The following is a 7,439-nucleotide window of genomic DNA, read 5'->3' as shown; positions in this document are numbered from 1 at the left end:
TGAAGATGCAGTTTTCCCTGCATCATTTGTTGAAGAGGCTATTCTTTCCCAATTAAGTAAGTGGTCTTTGCTCCCTTGTTAAAAGTCAGTTGGTCAATAAATATGGGAGTTGATTTCTGAGTTCTCAATTTGATTCCATTTGTCTGTATCTGTCCTTGTGCCAATACCATGCTGTTTTGATTACTTTTTAATAAGTTTGAAGATTGGGAAGTGTGAGTCCTCCAATTTCATTCTTCTTTTTCAAGATGGCTTTAGCTATTTGAGGCCTCTTACCTTTCCATAGAATTTTTTTTTTTTTTTTTTTTTTTTTTTGGTTGGTACAGTGCCTGGGATGGAAGCTGTGAAGGATGTGTGATTCTCAGTGTTGGGAGATTGAGTTGGGGCTAGGACTTCCTGCCTCTCTCTTCCTCTCATGCTGTTGTTGGTGTTGGTGGTCTAGGGGGCTTTCACTTTTTGGAGGTCATGCTGACCATAAGGTCCACACCCTGTTGCTGTAGCCAAATTCATTGTCAAACCAGGAAATGAGCTTAATGAAGTGGTCATTGAGGGCAATGCCATCCCCAACATCAAAGATGCAGCCATGAGAGCCACTCTTTTAGTCAAAGGAGACAACCTGGTCCTCAGTGTAGCCCAGGATGCCCTTTAGGGGAACATCTCTTGTTTGCCTCAGCACCTTCTTGATGTCGTCATATTTGGCTGCTTTCTCCAGACAGCAGGTCATATCCGCAATGGACACATTGGGGGTGGGGATGTGGATAAGCCTCACATTCAGCTCTGGGGTGACCTTTTCCACTGCCTTTGCTGTGTCATTAGCTGTAGGGATGATGTTCTGGGCAGCCCACAGCTGTTATGCCACATTTTCCCAAAGGGGCCATCTGTAATCTTCTGGGTGGGAGTGATGGCATGGACAGTGATCATGAGTCCCTTCATGATGGCAAAATCGTCATGATGGACCTTGGCCAGGGGGTCAGGTACTTGCTGGTGCAGGAAGCATTGCTGACTATCTTGAGGGAGTTGTCATACTTCTCATGGTTCATACCCATCACAAACATGGAGTCATTGCCCAAAGGGGCAGAGATGATGACTATTTTGGCCACCTTTCAAGTGAGCCCCAGCCTTTTCCAGGGCTGTAAAGACACCAGTGGCCTCCATAACATATTTGGCACCAGCATCACCCAATTGATGTTGGCCAAATTTTGTTTCTGGAAGATAGTAATGGGATTTCCATTGATGATAAGTTTCCTATTCTCAACCTTAATCATGCTTTTGAGCTTGCCATGAGTGGAATCATGCTGGAACATGTAGACCATGTAGCTGAGATCAGTGAAGTGGTCATTGATGGCAATAGCCTGTACTTTTCTGGAGTTCACAGCAGTCCTGGTGACCAGACAAGCAATATGGCCAAATCCATTTATTCCAACCTTTATCTTCATGTCTTAGGGAGGTGGCTGACACTGACTGAAAAAATGTGGCTGTCTGTCAAGTGAGGAGGAGCAGAGAGCCCTGTTCATATAATTTTGATGATTGGCTTTTCCATTTCTGCAAAGAAGGTTGTTGGAATTTTGATTGGGATTGCAATGAATCTATAAATCACTTTGGGTAATATTGACATCTTAATATGTAATCTTCCAATCCATGAACATGGAATATCCTTCCATTTATTTAGATTTTCTTTAATTTCTTTTAGTGTTGTTTTGTAATTTCTGTGTACAAGTCCTTTACATCCTTGGTCAGATTTATTCCTACATATTTGATTCTTTTAGTTGCTATTGCAAATAGATTTTTTTTTCTTGATTTCTTCTTCCGATTGTTCATTGCTTGTGTACAGAAACACTACTGATTTGGGGGTATTGATCTTGTACATCACCAATTTGCTGAATTCATTTATTATCTTTAAGAGCTTTGTTGTGGATTTTTCAGGATTTTCTGAATATGGATCATATCATCTGCAAATAGGGACAGTTTTACTTCTTCCTTTCCAATTTGAATGCCTTTTATTTCTTTTTCTTGCTTAATGCTTTGGCAAGATCTTGCAGTACAATGTTGAAAAACAGTGGTGACTCTGGGCATCCTTGTCTTGTTCCTGATCTCAGAGGAAAAGCTTTCAGTCTTTTGCTATTAAGTAGCATGTTATCTGTGGGCTTTTCATATATCCCCTTTATCAGGTTGAGGAAGTTTCCTTTTCTTCCTAAAGTTCTAAGTGTTTTTATCAAAGAGAAAAGGATGCTATATTTTGTGAAATGCCTTTTCTGCATCAGTTGTGATGATCATGTGTTTTTTTCCCTTCATACTGTTAATGTGGTGTATTACATTAATTGATTTACTTATGTTGAACCAACCTTGTGTATCTGGGATAAATTCCACTTAGTAATGGTGCATAATTATTTTAATGTGCTGTTGAATTCAGTTTGCTAGTATTTAGTTAAGAATTTTTTGCATTCCTATTCATAAGGGATTTTGGTCTGTAGTTTTCTTTTCTTGTGGTATCTTTATCTGGCTGTGGTATGAGAGCGATGTTGGTCTCATAGAATGAGTTAGGCAGTTCTCTCCTCTTCAGTTTTTTGGAAGAGTTTGAGCAAAATTGGAGTTAAGTCTTCTTTGAATTTTTGGTAGAATTCCTCTGTGAAGCCGTCTGGTCCTGTGCTTTTCTTTGTTGGGTAGTTTTGGTTGCTGATTCAATCTCTTTACTAGTAATTGTTGAGATATTCTATTTCTTTTTGAGTGAATGTAGATAGTTTGTGTGTTTTCTAAGAATTTGTCCACTTCATCTAGGTTGTCTAATTTATTGGTATACAGTTGTTCATTGTATGCTCTTATGGTCCTTTTTATTTCAGCAGGGTTGGTAGTAATGTCCCCCTTGTCATTTCTGATTTTCATTATTTGTATCCTATCTCTTTTTTTTTTTCTTTTCAGTCTAGCTAAGATTTGTCAATTTTATTGATCTCTTCAAAGAACCAACTTTTGATTTTGTTGATTCTCTCTATTGATTTTTGGTTTTCTATTTCATTTATCCCTGCTCTAATCTTTGTTATTTCCTCCCTCTGTTCACTTTGGGTTTAGTTTACACTTCTTATTCTAGTTATTCTAGTTTAGAGTTTAGGTCTCTGATTTTTAAAGTCTTTAGTTTTTAATGTAAGCCTTTAGAGCTATAAATTTCCCTCTTGCACTGCCTTCATTGCATTCTTTAAGTTTTGGTAAGTTGTATTTTGATTTTCATTCAGCTGAAGATATTTCTTAGTTTGGTTGTTATTTTCTCTTTAACCCATTTGTTTTTAAAGAGTTTGATGTTTAATTTCCACACATTTGTGAATTTTTCATTTCTCCTGTTATTGATTTCTAGCTTCAGTCTGTCATAGTCGAGTAATATACATTTTATGATTTCATTATTTTTGAATTTATTGATACTTGTTTTGTGATCCAAAACATGGTCTGCCCTGGAGAAAGATCCATTGGCACTTGAGAAGAATGTGCATTCTGTTTTTGTTTAGTGCATTGTTCTATATATGTTTGTTAGGTCTAGTTGTTTTAGTGTATCATTCAAGTCTTGTACTTTCTTATTGATCTTCTGACCACATGTTCTATCCATTATTGAGAGTGGTGTGCTAAACTCTCATACTATTATTGTAGAAACCTCAATTTCTCACTTGACTTGTCAGTGTTTGCTTCATGTTTGGGGCTTTTCTGTTAGGTGCATATATATTTATAATTGTTACATTTTCCTGTTGAATTGTCCCCTTTATCAGTATATAATGACCATCTCTGTCTCTTGTAGCTGTTTTTGACTTAAACTCTATTTTATCTGATACTAGTATAGCCAACCCAGATCTCTTTTTGGGTCCTACTTTCATGGTATATTTTTTCCATTGTTTCTCTGTCAGCCTCCTTGTAACTTTGATTTTAAGGTGAATCTCTTGCAGACAGCATATAGATGGGTCATGCTTTTTTATCCATTCTGCCAGTCTCTGCCTTTTGACTTGAGAGTTGAATCCATTTACATTTAAAGTTGCTACTGATAATACAGGATATTCTTTTGCCATTTTGCCATTTAGCCTTTGGAAGTCTTATACCTTTTTGTCCCTCGCTTCCAATAATGCCTATTTTATATTTATCTGCTTTTTTTGTGTTGTATCATAATTGAATTCCTTTGTACTTGTACTTCTATCTGGATATATTTTTCATCTATTTTCCTTGTATTTACCATTTAGTTAAAATTTGATATTCTAAATATATAATAACCATATTTGGTTTGATTCCAACTTAACTTCAATAGCATGCACATATACTTTTCCTATACACTTCTGTTCCCCAACCTTTTTTTTTTTTTGTACTTGTTACCACTTATATCTTTGAACATTGCATGTCCAAAAACATAGATTTATCATTACTTTTTTTTTATGCATTTGCATTTTAGTACCTGTAGGAAGTAAGAAATGGAGTTATATAACAAAGAATACCTCACAATAATACTGGCATTTATAATTACTCAAATGTTTACCTTTACCACAGGTATTTATTTATTTATGTTGCTTTAAATCACTATCTAGTGTCCTTTCTTTTTAGTATGAAGAACTTTTTTTTACCATTGCTTATAGAGTCAGTCTAGTGATGATAAACTCCCTCAGCTTTTATCTATATGAGAATGTCTTCATTTCCCCCTCATTTTTTAAAGAGAGCCTCACTGGATATAAAATTCTTGGCTGATAGTTGTTTTCATTCAGGACTTTAAGTATTTCAACCCATTGCTTTCTGGCCTCCATGCTTTCTGATGAGAAATCAATCTCAATCTAATTAGAACTACCTTGTATGTAATATGTTGGTTTTTTCTTGCAGCTTTCAGCTCTCTCTCCTTGTCCTTTGCATTTGATAGTGTAACCAATACATGGTGGGGCATATTTTTCTTCATGTTTATCCTGTTTGGTGTTCTCTGGGCTTCTTGGATGTGCATATTCTTGTCTTTTGCTAAGTTTGGGAAGTTCTCTGTCATTATTTCTTTGACTATTTCTTCTGTCCCTTTCTCTTTTTCTTCTCTTTCTGGGATTCCCATAATGTGTATATTGGTGTGCTTGATGGTGTCTCATTGCTGTCTTAGACTATTTTCACTTTTAATATTTCTATTTTCTTTCTGTTCCTCAGCCTGACTCATTTCAAGTGTCCAGTCTACAAATTCACTGATTCTTTCTTCTGCTAGCTCCAGTCTGCTCTTGAAATCCTCTTGGACATTTTTCACTTAGTTGTGGTCTTCAACAAGAGTAGTCCTGTTTGGTTCCTTTTTAAAATTATCTCTTAGACTCTCATATTGTTCATTCATTGTTTTCCTGATATCCTGTAGTTCTTTCTCTGTATTTTCCATTATCTCTTTGAGCATTTCTGAGATAATTTTTTAAAGACTTACTTCGGCATGTCCACATTCTTGTCTTCTTTGTTGGTGTTTTCTGTATTTTTATTCTCTTCCTTTTCATGTGCAGTCATTTCCTGTTTCTTAGTCTTGTACTCTTCTGTTGCACACTGTTCGTTTTAATATTTTAAAATGTTAACACTGGGATTTACTCCTTGGGATGCCTGTTTCTTGGTTTTTAACCAGCTGGTGATAAGACAGAGATTTTCTTGAGCTTCAGCCCTCCTATCAGGCAGGTGTGCCCAAAGTGAATGCAGGGTGCAGGGTTTTCCCTGTCTTTATGCACCTCATCTTGATTTGCGCTTTTGCTTTGTTAGTCATTTTAGAGTTCCTCTGCTTTTAGGAGTTTTGTTGTCCCCTCTGTTTCACAGAAGACAGACTTCACTCTCTCGAATATTTGACAACAGCAACCTTTGTCTCAGACTGTTCACCTCTATCGTTTTTTTTTTTTTTTTGATTTACACTCCTTTGGTTGACACTGCTTTGGTTGTAAATTAAATTAGGCTGCTTTTGCCTAGAGGGCAAATTCTGAGAGAAGGGTCACTCAGAGGGGAACTTTCCCAAATCTGCCTTTCCCAGCCATAACAGGGCCATGGACCCATGAAGGGAGCTGTTCTTCTCTAAAGTGCCCTGGGGAAGGGATCAGGAAGGGTGTCCCAAGTTTCTCCCTATGGCTTCCCAAAGCTGGGCTTTCCTGGTCTGCCCAGCAAATGTAGCCCTTCAGCTAACTGTCCCCTGCAGCCCTGAGGAAGCCCAGTGTCTTTAAATCACCATTGCCTCTGCCCTGTCTGGGCAAGGTTAAAACAATGGCTGCTGCTGCCTTTGTCCAGGGCAGGTTGAAAAAATAGCTCCCCTCAGACTGGGACCCAGGCATCTGGAATTTGCTGATCAAAAGCTGTGATCAGCAAGCAGCCATGCTCATCCCTGTTAGTGGGAAGAAGATTTTTATGTCTCTTTCTGTCACCAGCAGCTAGTCAGGGACTGGGCAGAGCCTGCTGCAAGAGTGGGGGTGGGTGCTGGTAGCCGCTGCAAGGAGAGGGTAATTTACAGATCTTTACTATAATTTATCTGCCTTTTCTTCCTGCTCTTCCGTGGGTCCTGTACAGTATTCTTTTGGCCTCTGGAGTTTCAGAACAGTTATTGTAGATAGTTCCTCACTGTTTAATAGTCATTTTGGTGGGAGGACTGAGTCCTGAAAGCTCCTACAATGCCATCTTCCCCAGAAATTTCTTCTCAATATTTTTTGAATGAATAAATGATAGTTTCACTCTTGTTGATTGCTTGTGATTATTTTGAAAGTTAGGGACTCTTGACTAAAATATGTGACAGTGTATTTCATTCTAACATTTTCAGGAATAGAATCTTTAATATCAAAAATTTAAAGATGGACCTGATGAATAGTATCTTTGGAATGAAAAGAAACAAAACGTTTTCAAACTAAACATATTAAATGGTTCAAGTGAAAATCAGTGAATCTTAATGTTTTAGTGGCCTTGTTTCTTTTCTTTTTCATTTTTAACAGATTTATTGGTATATAATCATACCATAAACTGCACATATTTAAAGCATACAATTGGATAATTTTTTTTCACACTCCTGTGAAACCATCACCACTGTCAAGATAATGAACATATCCATCACCCCCAAAAGTTTTCTCATGCCTCTTTGTAATCCCTTCCTCCTACTCCTGCTCCCAGTTCCCAGGTAACTACTGATTTACTCTCTGTCACTGTAGTTTGCATGTTCTAAAACATAAGGTAGTAAATGTAAATTAATGTAAATGAAATTATATGTTGTGTACTCTTTTGGGGCTTATTTCAGCATAATTTTGAGTTTCTTCCATATTGTTATGGTATCATTTGTTTATTCTTTTTTATTGCTATTATTCCATTATTTAGAAATGGTATAATTTTTTAATCCATATCTCCGTTGATAAAAATTTGGGATTTTCCAATTTTGGACTGTTACATGTACATTTGTACATTACTGAGCATTCATGAACAAGATTCCACATACATATGGAAGTATGGTTTAATTTCTTTTG

General features: G+C 36.9%; 1 pseudogene; it reads right to left on the bottom strand.

The window, feature by feature from the left end:
• Positions 1-460: 460 nt before the first annotated feature.
• LOC119522189 lies at positions 461-1,421 on the bottom strand (annotated as a pseudogene).
• Positions 1,422-7,439: the final 6,018 nt, after the last annotated feature.

This window comes from Choloepus didactylus, chromosome 1, assembly GCF_015220235.1.
Source record: "Choloepus didactylus isolate mChoDid1 chromosome 1, mChoDid1.pri, whole genome shotgun sequence".
NCBI classification, from domain to species: Eukaryota; Metazoa; Chordata; class Mammalia; order Pilosa; family Megalonychidae; genus Choloepus; species Choloepus didactylus.
Note: the sequence above shows the minus strand (reverse complement) of the source record. Positions and strands in the feature narration are given on the sequence as shown.